Source organism: Sceloporus undulatus, chromosome 1 (assembly GCF_019175285.1).
Source record: "Sceloporus undulatus isolate JIND9_A2432 ecotype Alabama chromosome 1, SceUnd_v1.1, whole genome shotgun sequence".
NCBI classification, from domain to species: Eukaryota; Metazoa; Chordata; class Lepidosauria; order Squamata; family Phrynosomatidae; genus Sceloporus; species Sceloporus undulatus.
In genome coordinates, this window is record NC_056522.1 from 247,279,524 (window position 1) to 247,288,698 (window position 9,175).

Consider the following 9,175-nt stretch of genomic DNA (forward strand, 5'->3'; position numbering starts at 1 on the left):
AGATGCTAAATGAATGGGTGTGGGTGGGGGTTGCCAGACAAAATATGATACTTCATAAATACTGCCTTCCACAAAGGATGAAATAAGCTAAAAAAAGAGGGGATTTTATATCCCATAGTTTGACAGGAGGTCTACATTAATGGAATGAGCATGAAGGTGATATTTGGCAACCCCCAGCTATTCCAAAGCTTCCTTCATCACTTGCCAGGGTGCCCTCAAAATACTTTTTTTGAAAAAAGTGTCCCACAAATCTCTCCAGCAAATTTGAGTAGGGGTGATCGGGGGCTTCAGGTGGGAGGTGGAATTTAGGGGAGGGGGGGAGAATCACTCCCTCACTTTCTACTAACAGATAACATTCCTAGATTAAATGTGCTTGTTTTTTTTTAAATGGCATGTTTGTTTTTTTGCCTTTTGGTAGGAAGTCTGTTACTTTTGTAGCAACAAAGCAAAATCAGAGCATGAGTGGGCCACATGCAAACCACTGCCAGCAACAGTGACCATTACATTGCTTAACCAAACATACATACAGAACATACTAGGTTAAAAAAAAAAGAATCTAACTGAAATACATGTATTAAATAGTGGGGAAAGTTTACATTTTTATTATAATTTAGTTTATTTAACAATCTCAGAAGTTTGCAGCCATCAGCAATTCCAGTGCAATTTCATGTGCAATAGGAAATTCTGGGATCTCTGTGGAGCTGTTAGTGTAGCGAACTTTGTAAGTGAAATACATGCATACTTTGGATAGAACATGAGAAGGAATCTCTCTAAAATTTACTTCATTTGTTTCATTTCCAGCAAATTGTCCTGGACCACTCAACATAGCTTTTGTGGTTCCTGGTGGGAGTGCATGTTCTCACTTAACAATGAATTCATGGCCATCAGAGGATATACGTTTCACATACATAGCATCTGGGCCTTCCCACCAACCATGTTTTCTCTTCTCCATCCATCTCTTCTTATCAAATGGTTGGTTCTTGGCCTTTGTAGAGTTATCAGAAGAATCTAGAAATTCATATCACCAGGTCTCAAACAACAGAAGCAGCTCAGGGGCTGTGAGATCAATTAAATTTGCTTCTGACAGTTGAGGGATACCATAATATGGAAACCCTTGGCTGAAAAGAGATCTTTCTTTACTGTTCTACCACACAATGAGAGTTAAATTTTAGCGTCTTTCTTTAGAAACCAGCCATTCAGGAGCTAAAGTCCAGAGGAAGAAATCTAATAAAAATGTATGGTTCTTGTAGTTCTGCTCCACGAGAGAAGCCTTGCATGACCGTAGCCATCACTAGATATATATGTTAAACAGGGGAGGGAATTGAACAGCCCACACACCACCAATGCCCCTTCAACTTGGCCCCTTTGTGTGTTCTGCCTGTGTTGCCCATGACAAAAATGTTGAGTTTTTGAGAGCTTCAGAGGCTGTCATTCTCCATTTTAATGCTATTTCTGGGAAAGGATGGACCCTTCGGGAATCTGAAATGGCTTTCCTCCCCCTCCCCCCAAGTCAGAAGTAGCCATCTGGTCACTCTTAGTTTTGAAAGAATGGCAGATGTGGCCTGTGGGATTGAGGGGGAAATGGTCTGGATAAGAGCCAGAAATGACCCCTTCTTCCTCTGTGGCCACCCACCATTTGGGGTATTTGTAAAAATAATGCCTGCATTGACAAGAGCCAAGGTAAAGACCTTGGTGATAGAAGGGCCTGCTTATGAGCCAAAATTGCAGGTTTGGCTTCATATTAAACTCAATTTTCAGGAAATGTGAGAGGTAGTAGTGGATGCCTCAACCAGAATAATCAAGTTGGCAAGGCAGAAGCTGAACAATGAATAAGCCTTTGCCAACACCAATAGGGTCTAGCAGAATAATAATAATAATAATAATAATAATACCTTAGTCTTTGTAAAACTTTTAAAAAGTAAAGCAAACAGGAAATCAGAAAACATGCAAATTAGTTATTAGTGAGTATGATCATGCAAAGGCTGGTAAATCTAACAAAGTGCATGGCTAAATGGCACAATATTGTTCCTCTTCTTTTCAGACTTGGGTTTGTTTTATTCTCTTGTCCTGTGCAAGGCCCTAGTTTCCTTCTTAGAGTACAGTAAAACTCTTAGGAAACTTCTGTAACTATCAGATTTGAACAAAAATCCATCAAACAGTGATACCTGTATTGGCCAACAGAAATGCACAATATACTTTTGGCAGGCTTTCTAAGCTCAACTGACTTCTTCATCAGGCATGATTACATACCAAACAAGAGAAAAATTAGAGATGTTAGTAAGATGCTTGCATTTTGTTGTTTCTGTCCTTAGTTAAGATGGTATGGGAAGAGTGTCTTTAGCAGGCTGGACCTTCTTCCTCTGGCCATATGGCAATTGGGCAAAGTCCAGGAATTTAAAGTCCATTTGCATATCAACAAGGACTCTTCTTTTGCAACCAAATATGTCTCTATTCCTGGGAGGCCACAGGCCTCAAGAAGTCTCCATGTTTTTGCATCAGGAACATTTTGATAGGTATAGAGGTAAAACATGCCAATCCAGTCTAAATTTGAGGGGAAAAAAATGATTTACCTTGGTTGAAGGTCCCAGCCCGCTTACTCTCTCTTGAGTTACAGTTACAATGTCGTATCTCACAATCCAGAAAACATATTGGATTGCAAAAGAGGAGAAGGCAGTAGGAAAAGAAGAAGACCATATTACAGATGGATAAACTCAATCAAGGATGCTTTTGCCCTCAATCTGCAACATCTTAGCTAAGCCATTGATGGCAGGGTGACTTGGAAGTCTCTCAGTCATAGGCTGAAGTTGACGTGAGGACAGTTAACAACAATAAAGGCAAAATTAAGATCTCAAAAGGAGGGGCCTTGTTAGTGCAAATTGAGAATTAAAAGAGTTTTCACTGTTTTTATTTTACTATTCTTCTTCTCAGTCACGTCATAGCCATAGCGTGTGGCATAACCTTTCTCTACACATAGACTCTTCCTCAGTAATGCCTCAGCCCCAAGCAAGATGTACACTTGTGATTATAATGCCACTGCTGTTTTTATCTTTGCCTGAGAAAGAAGGTAGTTGGCTTCAAAAGCTAGTATAAAGAAATTGCCACCATGTGTACTCTAGATTTTGTTTTATGGTTAACATGGCTACCCCTGCATTTTTTTTTAAAATCTTGTTATGGAGACCTCCAGCCATGTTCAATAATAGCTTCTCTTTTACTTCTATTGTTGAGTTGTGGAGAATTGACTAATAGCATCTTGTAACCCAAGAACAATGCCATTCTCTGTCAGCCCCTTTAATTGCTTTGTTTATAGCCTGGGTATCCAAAAAGTTCTTATGTAAAACCAGAGAGCATCATGTGTCTTGTAAACTTTTAAATACCACAGTTTCTTTTCTTTCTTTTCTTTCTTAACCACTCTGAAAAGACTTAAGGGGACAACCTAGTTGTACTATCTCACAATTGCTGGGACATTTAATGAGCTGTGCTTTATTAGTCTGTTTTTTGTCAATTAAAAAGATAAACCACAGATTCCAATTTAAGAGAAACTGCAGCACAGATTATCTGAACTGTGCCTCTTCTGTACATTTTCTCAAGGGAAGATGATGCAGCTCTGGAGCTTTGAAGCACCCTGCGTGACTCAAAAACAAAAATAACAATAGATTGGCATGGATCAGGGCTTTGGGCAGAACAGGGTGGGTGGAAAAGGAGAAGAAGAGGGGGATGCTAGGAGGCTTGCATAACCTGTCTTGATTGGAGTCAAAAGGGCAACTGGACCCCATTGTGATGATTCTTCAAACTTTCTCCTTTTTGTAACTTCCTGTAATTTGGAATAACTGTTGCAAGCTTTGCAAATTCTTTCATCAGTGAGACGTCAAAGAACAAAGTCAGCACTCTTGATTGAAGCTAATAAGACAATGGCTCTGCCCACAATTGTGTAGCTGGAGTGACTCATAAAGGGTCACATTGTGGAGAAGAAAAACAGTCTTTTCTCTAATTGTAGACCATTTTGTCAATTTGACCCTAGACCTTATGCTTCTGTTCCAGCAGTAGTTGTTCAAGATCTAATCCAGCCTTAGGGGCAATCTAGATATGACAAGGCAGCCATGCTTGTTTTTCATATATCTTCTCTACTCATGTCTAAAGAGGGAGTGGTGTAGGCATGGCTGGGGTGTGATGTGGTGGGTCAAGTTGCTTGGCTTCTCCAATCTCATTCATGGTATTTGTCCTGTATCCCTCAAGAGATGTGAGAAGAAATGCATTTCATCAGAGAATTTAAATATTTGTGAGTCTCGTAAAATGAAATACATAAAAGAGCCCTCCTTCCGACCACCATCTTGAGGGGGAGAGAGGCAGGCAGGCAGGCAACAACAGGCCTCACCTGAAAGACTCAGAGCCCTCCACCATCTTGATGGTGAGAGAGCAGGCCAGCGGCAACAAGCCTGCCAAATGTGGCTTTTGACTGCTTTGGTACATGGTTTTTGAGGATTTTTGTTGAATTGTATGAGATCGCTGATGTCACTGTTGATGTATTGTATTGCTTTGTGCTATAGCATGTGACATGTAGCTTGTATGTTGTGAACCGCTTTGATCTGGAGGAAAAGCAGTATACAAATAAAATTATTATTATTATTATTATTATTATTATTAAAGGTGCACTTTTGAAAACAGGAATGGCTACCATGCACACAACTGACACACAAATGTATTTTAATCAGTGAGGAAAACCCTCTGCATTTGGTAAAATGTTTCTGTTAGGGGAAAGGTATTAAAATATAAAACAATTTTTCTTGTGGTAAATAAACAGCACAAAGAGTCTTGCAACTCAACATGAAACAAGGAAGGAAAGAGAATGCAGATGCATTATAAAGAAATCAAAATGGAGAGATATTCATATCACTAAATTTCTCCTGTTTCACTTTGAAGGACTCCATTATTGCACTGTACTTGTTTTTGTTCTCCCAGCCCAGTCAGCCTCCCATCTCAAGTTATGAACTGGGCTGCTGGGACACGAAGGAAGGCTTCACATGACCGAACAGAATAAGATAAGGCTACTCATGCACACAATTTGTCATCTGCTTTGCATACAAAATAACAAACATGGCTCCTTGATAGTATAGTGTAGTAAAGTATTGAGGTTAAAGGTTTGATTTCAATTCTTACTTACATGTGCTCTCCCCTTCCACACAGTAGTACCAGGGCAGAGCATTCTAAGAAATGCCTGCCAAAACTATTTCATTTACAGAAATGTGTCCCTCACCAAAGATAACCAAACTACAGGCCAGTTCACATTTTATTTGAATCCGTGGTGAGATGCCGCTCTAATAAATTGACATTTACTTACACACTGGGATGGGTATGACACATTTCTGCCAATTTGTACACCTGGGCATGATTATGCTTTCTGCATGTACCACCACTAACATGTGTTTTAAGTGGCAACCACACTCTGATCATATAGATTTGCCTTAGAATCAACCTTGGACATTTGAGCAACTCATTTTATTCACATCGGGTATGTTATCCTTTGTCTTTACCTCCCCTATTGTCCTAGCCATTTACATTCACAGACAAGACAGCAGTTAAGTGACTTAATCAGTCTGACCTGAGTTTCAGTCTCCAGGGAAATCAACAGTTCTGTGCTGCTTATCCAACTTGTAGGTGAGAGAAATAGTAAACTACAAAAAATAGTTTTTTAAAAATGGTTTATTCCACTGGATGTTGTGACAATAATGCAGACCTTTCCTGAAGATATTACTGGGCTTAGATATGGAGACAAATGGGCTTCCTATATTTTATTATTTAATGTTAATATGCATTAGTATGTATTATGTTAAATTAATGTTGTAGAATGTACGCCTTAGGCAGGTTTATTTTATTTTATTTTTAACTGATTGTATGTACAGTGCTCTGTAAATTTACAGCACTCTATAAGCAAAGCTTAATAATAATAATAATAATAATAATAATAATAATAATAATAGCCATCACCAAGTAGGCATCCATCTCCTCTCATGCAAGGATGCTGAGCCCCAGCCTTTCTCTGAAGCTTGGCGTTAGGAAGAAGGTGTCATCATCATCATCATCATCATCATCATCATCATCATCATCATGCCATCAAAGTAAAACAGACAGCCCTGTCAAATATATACAGTCTAATTGTGTAGAACAAAAACATAGGGGACAGAAGGAACTAATTATTCAAATACAAGTTGTCCAGCTGCATATAATATGAAAATACAAAATTGTAAAGGTAAAATTAAACTGGAATTTAAGAAGTAACCCACAAACATTTGGGGAAACAGTTCCAACAATTTGGAGCAGCAAGAGAGAAAGGACAAAGATGAGGTAAAGAAGTGAAACCCTTAGTTGGATCTAACACTTGAAGTTCATAGAAAAATGATTCTCAGTAAGGGAGTAATCAGAAATGAAGACTGAAAGATAGAGGTGTGTGTGTGTGAGCGCGCGTGTGTGTGTGAGCGAGAGAGAGAGTGAGAGAGCAAGAGAGCGAGAGAGAGAGAGAGATCTCATGTAGGACTTCAGAAGTCAAATAAAAAAGCATATACTGGATCATATAAGACATAAAAAATGAAAGAATATTAACACTGGACTAGGACTCAGAAAGTCAACGGTTTGAATCCCCCTCTCAGCCATGGAAACCCACCTTGAGCAAATCATACTCTCTTAGCCTCAGAGAAAGGCAATGGTAAACCTGTTCTAAACAATTTTTGTCAAGAAAACTCATGATAGAGCCACTTTAGGATCGTCATAAGTCAGAAATGACTTGAAGACACACAGCAGAAACAACATATTTGCAGGGGAAGGTTTTATTCCAACAGTTTTGCTGTATTGCCAGAGTACTTATTCCTACAGTTTTGCTACATCACTAGGGTACTAAAAACACAGAAATTATAGAATATCTGAAGGTAGAATTTATAAAAACAAGCTGAAACAGGTGAGAATTGATATAGATTTTCCCTGTCCTACTGTCTCTGCCAGTTAGAACACAGGAAGCAAGAAAATTGATTCAAATATCTGTGCCAATTCCTTGGCTTTGTCAAGGCCTGAATCTAGCCTGTTGTATGTTTGGCTCATTCATGTTAGCTAAGTAGAAGAATCAGATATATTAGAAAAGCATGGTGTCCTTGTTTGAACTGTCTTTCACATACTTCACATACTTCTTTCTACAGAAGATCCCAGCCATGAAAAAATCAAGTGTCAGGAAGCCATAACCTCTGCGAGACTAACTAGTCTCATGCCTGTGGCTTTGTAGCATTGTAAAATGATCTAGTTTCAAAGCAACCTGGGTCAGAATGTCTCCGGGTAAAGTGTAAATGAAACCCTAGTATCTTGTCCAGGCCTATTAATATAGACTCAACCAATCATGATAGTGCCACTATGGAAACTATTTCAGAAACTAGGGTATTAGGAATAGGTGACAAGATGGGAGGAGAACAAAAAAGCCCTGTCTGAAAACAGCTTTGGTTACTTTTACATTGCTAGCTGGTAGAGGGACATATATAAGTATAATTCTCAACTATGGGGTAAAACAGATGGTGAGTAAGGGGTGGCTTAACACCACACCTTTGAGTGCCAGATCGGGGCTGCAGCAAAATGCTGCTTCTTTTTAGTCTGGAAAAAGGGCACCCTTTCTACTGTGGCAGCATTTTTGGCACTTCTTTTGGCATGTGGCATGTGAATGCTGTACGAAAGGAGCACTGCAACTCCGCCTCCGTGGGGTCAGGTGGATGTCGTGATGTTGGAGTGTGCATCATTCAAATGCTATGCTCCCCACCGTAATACTACCACTTACTGCCAGTCTGTACAACCTGTATGTTCACTATCTAGACCAGGGGTAGGCAACCTTTTTGAGCCGGGGGCCGGGTTGCTGTGCCTCAGACAACTGGGGGGGGGGGCGAAGCCGGGGGGGTGGAACTTCCAACCCTCGGGGGCAGATCCGCATGCCGGGTCAGAGCTTCCACCCCCTGGGGTCCAGGCCTCCTCCTTTTGCCAGCCCCTGATGGGGGCCCCGGCCCTGTCAGAGGCCGGGAAAGAGCTGGCGGGGGCCGCCAGTGCAGAAGGCCTCCCCCTCTTTGCTGGCCCTTTTGCCGTCGCCAGAGGGTCGCTGCCACCGCCGGAACCCTCTTGGAGGGCCCCAGTGACGGCAACAGGCCTCTTGGAGGCCCGCTGCTGCTGTCGGAGCCCTGTTTGAGGGCTCTGGCGGCCGCAGCGGGCCTCAGCAAAGTCTCGCGCGACCTTTCTTGTGGTCACGCGAGACTTCGCCTCTAGGCCGCCACCATTTTGTTTTCCAAAATGGCAGGGAAGGTCATGCGAGACTTCGCTGCCATTTTGGAAAACAAAATGGCGGCCCCCGGGAGCCGGGAAAAGCCGCAATTGGCGGCGGCGGTGGCCGGGGAAGGCAGGGGCCAGCGGAAAGGCCTCCGCGGGCCACATCCGGCCCGGGGGCCGGGGGTTGCCAACCCCTGATCTAGATTATTGGCTGAAACACAGGACTCAGGTCCAGCGTACTCACTGGGTTATGAGAAAATGGTTTGTCTTCTTTTCTTGTAAACCCCTTAATATATTCTGCCATTTCCAGGGAAACTGAAAATTCTGCCATTTCCAGGCATACTGAAAATTCTAGTGGTCAAATCTTGTAAATGTCTATTCAGAAGAAAATTCCATTGATTTGAAAGGGGCTAAATTCTGGTAAATGCATATTGGGCTGCAGCCTAAATGAAGGGATAAAACTACTATCTTTTAAAATGGTGGTACATTCTGCTTCACTAGAAAAAGAAAGAAAGAAGTATGAAGTGAGTCGGAGATAACAGGGAAACGATGTAGAAAAGTTTCAGTTTCTGACAAGGTTGGAACTAGGAGAAGTGGTTCCGTGGCCAACGTAATATTCTTCCCAAACGAGGTTCCAAAAATGTCTTCTCCATTGTAATAATTGTTCAAGATTTTCATCTTCCATTTTCCCTTAGTAAAACTTTTTGTCTTCTAGACCAGTGTCCTTTCTGCACTGGCCAGGTTACTCCAGGGGCAGCCCAGAGTATTCTGGTCCTGGAGCTAACCAATCTTCTCTGTTACTTTAGCCCTCCATTCTCGTGCCAGGCAGTTGTTCACACATGCATCTCATTGTGTTCCTTATTGTAGCTGCTGCTATGGCAATTTGCTCACTTCT

At 41.4% G+C, this 9,175-nt stretch overlaps 1 pseudogene; it reads right to left on the minus strand.

The window, feature by feature from the left end:
* Positions 1-619: 619 nt before the first annotated feature.
* On the minus strand, positions 620-956 carry LOC121919009 (annotated as a pseudogene).
* Between the last annotated feature and the right edge of the window lie 8,219 nt (positions 957-9,175).